The 7578-nt window shown below is 41.2% G+C and overlaps 1 protein-coding gene across 1 annotated transcript in view; it reads right to left on the bottom strand.

Annotated features, from left to right (window-relative positions):
- PPP1R12A (protein phosphatase 1 regulatory subunit 12A) overlaps positions 1 to 7578 on the bottom strand; it is a 154818-nt gene that overhangs the window by 113516 nt on the left and 33724 nt on the right.

Raw genomic sequence — 7578 nt, 5'->3', positions numbered from 1 at the left:
GTACATCCCAAATGCTATATTTTAACTGGAAAAGTTGGGGGTCGTCTTATACGCCAAGTCGTCTTATACGCCAGAAAATACGATAGATATTTTTTTTGCAGTAGCAGTTCTCTTATACAACATCCAACTCAGGCCCTCTTTTAGAGAATGGCAATTGTCCTAGGATCCCACAGGGAGGAGGCTGAAACAGCACAGATAAACAATCCTATGTTTCAGAATTTGAAATCATCACATGCTTTCTTCCCTAAACCAGGAGCAGAAGTGTAATTCCGGGACCAGGAATCATTGCCCCACATGATGAAGGCCCACAGGAAAAAAATAGAAAATGTCTGTTATACTTCTCCCAGTATAGTTTTTGTATAGGTTTTGTATCTTCAATTTTTATTTTCTTCAGCCTCTCAGATAGCAAAACTTAAGATACATATGCTAAGGTAGCATGGGGTGTAGCAGCCTGTAACTTTTTTGCAAGAATTGAATATATGCAATTTCTCATAGAAAAAGGTAGACCAGTAGCTTGACACACAGCCTGGTTCTTTAGACAGCCTACGAAACCATTACTCTAGAAACAGGGGAAACTACTACTTCCTGATTCAGCTGAGATTCTTTACAGGGAGTGCTGCCAACTTTTTCCTCAGTATTCAATGGACTTGAAATCCAAACAATAAGAAAAATCCCAGTTGCAAAAAGAATGTTACATTTTGCAATTTAATCCAATAACATTTTCTGATCTGTCAGCTTGAGTCACAACCTTAACAGGGTCACACGAAAATACATGATTAAAAAAAGTACATGTATGCCAGTTTCCTTTACCCCCCCCCCCCAAATGACATTCACACAAAGTATGAAATGGGGTGAGGGAAAGCTAATAGACTCAAATGAACATTCAGATCCTTGACCTCGCAGTCTTAAAACAGCCATGTCAACTTCACTACCACAGGTTAACAGTTTTTATTCAACCCTCATGCTTCCTCTCCAGTCAAGTCTGTTTCCAGCACAAGTACACCAAACTCAGTTGCTGAATGATTTTAAGTAGGACACACTATGAAAGTATGCTAGAACTGGGCTGCTTCCTTGGTTTCTATGTGCATTTGGAAAATAGAAGGAATTTGTCCTTCAGGAGAAGGAATCAGTCCAGAAGTAGTTTTGGCAAGCCTAACTGGTACCTAAGAAGGGTCTTAGAGTCAACCTCCGCCTCAATACTAAATACAACTATTTTGCCTGCAGATACTAGTTTAATGTTAACATGTAGATGTTACCGTTTCCTTTATATACATATAATGATTTAGAGACTAATTTTCAGGGCTGCACAGTGGGAGGCCTATTTTAAATTACTAAAGTAATATGCTGTTTGAATAAGTTCATTAGTCACCTGATACAAGTATTTGTTCTAATACTTATGCATACTGTTGAATTGCAAAGTTTAGTGGGTTAGCTACTGTACTACTGCAGAAAGCCAAGTAAAGGGCATTAGACAGTTAAAGACACTTGGAATTTTTTCCTTTGGATGGGTGCCTTCAGTTCACAGCAGCACAAAGTAAGTTGACCATATAAGGCACTGGGATTCCCATGCAATGTTCAAATACGTTAACTATATGTGTGCTAAAACCAAATAACGCTCTGAACATGAAGAGTCCATGTAGAAGCTAAGCATGAATTTGTCTCTTTCAACAGCAAATTGCTGTTACTGTTTTCCCATTAAAATATTTAGATTTTTTTAAATGTAGAGGATTTGTTGCTTTTCATAAGCAGGTACTCTGAATATGTCTTACATGTTTAACCATGTCACTATCTGTAGTTTAGATACGAGACCCTATCCACAGCCCTGTCAACATTAAGGGCTGCCTTAAGCTCATGTCACTGGAGGATACATCTAACAGTAGCTGCTATTTTAACAGAACCTGGAAGTTCAGTATTAATGTGCCTCTTAACAGTCTGATCAATTTAAGCTCTTATGTTCAGACACACAACTCTAGTCAAGGAAAACTTTTGTAAGGTTCTTAGTAACTTCATAGAATTTTAGGAGTTGTAGAATTAATCTTTATAATAATTTACTTTCTTGTATTGTTTTACAACCAATGCTAATACATACCAATTTATGTAAGTATCTGAATTTTAGGAACAAATGTAATGCACAAAGATTCTGGTAGGTGTGCAAACTGATACATATCTGCACATGCACTGAGGCTTTTTAAATCACTTTCTCTTCTGTCTGCAGTACTTAAAAGCTTTTTGAGAAGACTAAGAAAACCTCAGGAGTAGAACATGATATAACATGGGAAACAGCAATTTCTAAGGAAGCATGTAGCTTTTTGGAACCTGGCAGATACGTCTTCTCATTCAGTGGTTTCTAATATTCTCTCCATGTTAGATTATATGGTAAATTAAAAGTGCTACATGTAAGGTTTCAAAGTCACACTCAAAACCAGTGGCGTACCTGCCTAGGGACAGGGGGTACCCTATGTCCCTGGGCGCCCCCCATTTGGTCACGTGGGGGGGCGCCACCATTTCAGGGACGTTTGTGTATTTTAATTTTTTTTTAGTGTTTTTTACGTTTCGGCCTGCAGGGGGCGTATTTTTAAGGCTAGTGGCACCAAAATTTCAGCGTATCATCAGGAGACTGTCCTTATGCTACCCCCCAAGTTTGGTGCCACTAGCACCCTCAGAAGCAAAGGTCTCTAAGCCTGGATTCTATTACCAGGATGGCTTCCTGGAGCCACCTTGAAAGTCTGGTGCCTCTATCTTCAAAAATGTGCAGCCTGCCTACACACTTGGAAATTTCCCATTGGCTACAATGGAGCAAAGTCACTGCAAAACAAAGAATCTTGGGCAAAAACACCAAAAATACCCCCCTCCCAGCCCAAATACCTTGCATTTGCATTTGTTCATATTTGGGCAGGACATAATTGGACACTTTTTGTCCAAATGTGCCCAAATTCCAGCTGAATCTGCTATTTGTTTCATCTGAATCTCCAACCCTCAAAAGTGATGCTGTTTCAGGGTGGGGGAGAATCCACCCACAAACAGCATCACTTTCAATTTTGTTTTAACCGGGGACCCCAGATTCTCCCTTTAAGGTGGATTTAAAAGAAGAATCTGAGCTCCCTAGTTTAAACACCATTGAAAGTGAGGCTGTTTGGGGGTGGATTCCACTGGAGGTGTTTTGTGAGAGATAATGCTGACATTTGTTTGGTAAATGTTTTGCTGGGGGTGATTTGTGAGAGATTTACATGCTTAATACCCACTTGCACTGGCTTGGAGTTGTTTCTCAGGCTAACAACCTACCTTATAGGGTTGTTGTGATTAGGAAATTAGGAAGAGTTGGTGGGGATAGAGCCATGTATGTTTTGATGGGAGTGGCAGGTGTTTTGTGAGCTGGTGCAAAAAATCATTGTTTGTTCATGGTGGGGGAGGGTGGCCGCCCATTCGTGGGGGGGGGGCACCAAACTCAGGTTTTGTCCCCAGGCACCAGTTTGCCTAGGTACGCTCCTGCTCAAAACATGACTGCATACTCACAACTAGTTATTTCATGTAAAAAAATTCAAATTAGTTTCTTTCAGATGAGGAAAATAAAGTTGCACTTACCTACAATTGTTGTTCATTGAGTGTCTTCTATGAGGGCATGCATGGGGATTGCACAAGCACAGGCTAGCTGCAGAGAACTAACTATCAAGTTTCAAGAACCACCAGAGCACTTGGGGGTGCTCCCCCTCCCCCATCTTGAGCTGAGAGAGGGTAGGTTTCCTACCCAAATGGTCATATGACAGAGGTGGGGAGAGCATTCCTCCCTCAGTGCTCCCTTTACCACCGTAAAATAGCAGCAAACCTAGAAAGGCAGAATGCATATCTGCACAGAAGGCACTTGACAAACAACAGTTACAGGTAAGCGTAACTTTTGTTTTCAGCATTATGTCTTCAGTGCAGTACTGCACATAAGAGTACTAAGTTCACTTACCATGCAGGCAGGTGTGGGCTTGTCAACAAAATGATCACTGCAGAACTGCTCTCCCAACAGCTCCTTCTCTCCTCAAATTCACATCAATGGAGCAATGTCAGAGGAACATGGACGGAGTGTGCTACGTGTCTACTTAATGGGTATCTTGGAGATCTACCCTGGCAAGGAAAGAAGCTGAAGAGGCTTGGGCACTGATGGAATGACCCTTAATCTGGAGTGGACAGTCTTGCAGCAATGTCATAAACTAATCTCATTGCTGAGACCACTTACCTAGAAATAGTTTGCAAAGAAGCAGCTTCTCCCTTCTTAGGCATATAAATTGTTGTCTTGTCTACAATTTAAATTAAAAAGAATGTCCTTCTGACATCAAGTATGTGGAGTGATTGCTTAACTGGTGACTGAGGATTTGGGGAAGTGGAAAGGCATAACAATGGCAGTGTGATCAGTGGAGCTGGAAAACATTCCCCATTGACTCTCTATCTGCCTCTGTCCTGGAACAGAACACTTTACACTTTACATTGCCTCTCGTAACAAGCAGGTCTATACAACGATAACCCCATTTTCTGAAGATGGGAAGCAGGTAACATTGATTGAGTGACCAATTGGTTGATGAAACTAGTCTGCTCAGGAAATCCACAGTGGTGTTGTCCTCTCCCACCACATGGATGGCCTTCAGGGAACTGTTGTGGTGTGTGGCTCATTTCCACAACTGGGAAACCTTTGAACAGGAAACCCAGCTTGTAGATGTAAAATTTTGCTGCTATACTGTCCATCACTATGAGCAAATAGTTTCCTGCGACTGTGGCTGAAAGAGATGTGAGAACGTATCTAATCTTCCTCACTTCCAACAGATTTCACTCAGCCCCTGACCATTAATCCTGAACTTGCAAACAACTGCAGGAATCCCCCCAGCCTATCAGTGATGCATTTGTAAAGATGATCAGATCATAAGGAGAGGTACCCAGGTAGACATCTTTAAGTAAACAGATCCTAGACCCTAAACCAAATATCTCCAGATAATAAAGGAAGGATATCTAAAAGGGAAAGCATTCTAAATTTTGAAACCTATAGATATTTGTTAAGAAATCTAAGGTCCAGTATTGACCTCTTACCACCACTGTTCTTATTCACAAGAAAAGACATAGAGTAGAACCCTATCTCACCAAAGGGGAAGCTGATTAACGGTCCCTTTCTGCAGCAGCGTTGAAACCTTGGCTGCTAGAAGAGGTTAAAAAAGCCTTGAGAGAGGTATGGAGAGAAACAGAGAGGGATAGTTTTAAAATGCAATGATAATCAGACTTTATTATGGAAATGACCCAGGATATTGAATAATTTAAAACACTGGCTGGCAAACAGTGCTCATATATCCATAAAGTGGAATTCAGTGCCTATAATTATGTCATGCCACCTATTTTCCCCTAGATGGCAGGAGCCCTGGGGAACTGACCTCCCTGTCTTCCCTGCTGTTGGGGAACATTATGGGATCTGAACTCTTGTTGCTGATAGAGCTGCTGATAGCCATGAGACCTACCATAGCAGTATTGCTTGGAATGCCGAGGAAAGCACTTTTGTTTAAAACTCCCAGTACCCTGGCAGGTGATGCCCAAAGACTTTGCACTAGTCTATCAAGGACATCATCCATTCAAAGGGGACATCCTCCATCTAGCCCTATTGTCAAGGGGTAGGGATGAAGTCGTGAGACCAACATATCCTCTTAAGACTACTCCAGATGCCATGGCTCTACAAGCACTGTCAGCCATGTGCCTTGCAGCATTCAACTGCTGTTTACCTAGCTTGGATCCCTCTGCAAATAAGCCCTTGCCATGCATTCCCCCAAAGTTACATTTGATATCATTCCATCTCAGCAGTAAAATTGGAAACTCTGAGACCAAGAGTACTGGAAGAACATACTTTCCTCCCAAAAGTGTCCAACTTCCTCCTTTCTTTATCCATATGGGATAAAGCTGGGATCCTGACCTACAGTATGTGGGAATACCTCAGTAACCAGAGGAACTCTGAACATTCCCGTTTATATAGATTTTCCAATTTTTCAGTAGAAGCCTACGTAGAGGACAGCCTGACCCAAGTACTCTCAGGAATCTCCATAATGCCCTTATTTAAAGGGAGGACAACAGGCCCCACATCAGCCCTGTGAAACACACTCATTATCAGATCCCAAGACTTCATATCCCAACACAGCATCACCAATGTCCAGAGTCTTCACTATCCATATTAATTGCTCTGAACAGAATTTAAGATCCAGGGTCCCTGACCAAGTTACCTGAAAAAGGTACAGAAATGACCTCAGCTGTTTCTCCAAATTGAAAAGAACCTCCCAAACCATCCCATGGAACTCACCAAAGCTGGCCAAAGCTGATCAGGTGAACCTGAGGCTGCCAGTAGGTCGATAGGCAGAGCCCCCATTGTGCCCAGTGATAGGGGCTAGACATACAGTGTCAAGGAGGAGGTGAGTTTGATGGCAAGGAGAACTGGCTGGTTGTCACGCCAAAGATTCAGCCTATTGTTACTGAGATGAATCTCATCACCAAGGTAACAGAGGTGTAGGCTGAGAGATATTCTTAACCTTCTGTTTAGCTTAACAGGGGCCTCAGAGGTTGCCCGTTTTGTCACCAAGGTTGAATCAGAAGGTGAGTTGGTGGAAGCCACTGGGACTAGGCGACCAAAGGTATACAATGATATTTTTTATGTGAGAGTACCTCAAAGAAAATAAATTAAGTGTATGGATAATTGGAAACCCTTGAGAGAGTATTTAGACAAAACAGGGACAATTAATTGATAACTAGTGCTTTTGAAGGGTGAGAACTGTTAAAATAAGAACCAATAGAAAAAAGGGAGAATTTTAAAATTAATAACAATGCTAAAGATTTAATTTTATCTGGATGTTTAATGACCATGTGCTAAAAATTTGGTGCAGAAGAAACCAGGAGTCCTCATGAAATAAGTACGTTGTAACCTAGTGAATTTTTATTTTTGTGTGTGTTGTAAAGATTTTGAAGTACAAATCAAAATTTTATGTCAGAGATTTTTCTGCAGGAGCATCAACCACTGTCAACCTTGGGAACAAAAAGGCAGCAAGATGGACACGCATCAGAAGCTGAAGGCAGCAGGAAAAGAGGAAGACCTAACTTAAGATGGATTGACTCAGTGAAGGAAGTCACAGCCCTCAGTTTGCAACACCTGAGCAAGGATGTTAACAATAAGACATTTTGGAGGTCATTAATTCATAGGAGTGCCACAAGTCAGAAGCAACTTGATGGTATTTAATGTACACAACTCTACTTTAGGTGATGCTCCTAAACAAAGAATGTCAGTTCTGGGATTTGTCACACATTATTTCATGATCGACTACCTAGATTCTTCAAAAACATAAAATTTATTATGCTTTTGAGGGCTAGAAAATTGCAAGATTTCTAAAAAGATCCAATTATGTGATAGGCAACAACAAAATCACCAAGACTGAAAAGTACATAAATGGTAATGTGTGAGAAATATAAGTCTTGAAGCACAAAATGTGTGAGAACATCTACACACACACACTTTTACTCGTGAGCCAGTGTGATACTAGGGCTTAATTGCTGTGGCAGGAATCATACTTCAACAGCCTA

Source organism: Sphaerodactylus townsendi, linkage group LG06 (assembly GCF_021028975.2).
Source record: "Sphaerodactylus townsendi isolate TG3544 linkage group LG06, MPM_Stown_v2.3, whole genome shotgun sequence".
Lineage (NCBI taxonomy): Eukaryota > Metazoa > Chordata > Lepidosauria > Squamata > Sphaerodactylidae > Sphaerodactylus > Sphaerodactylus townsendi.
The sequence above is the reverse complement of the archived record's forward strand: the minus strand, read 5'-3'. Positions and strand labels throughout refer to the sequence as shown.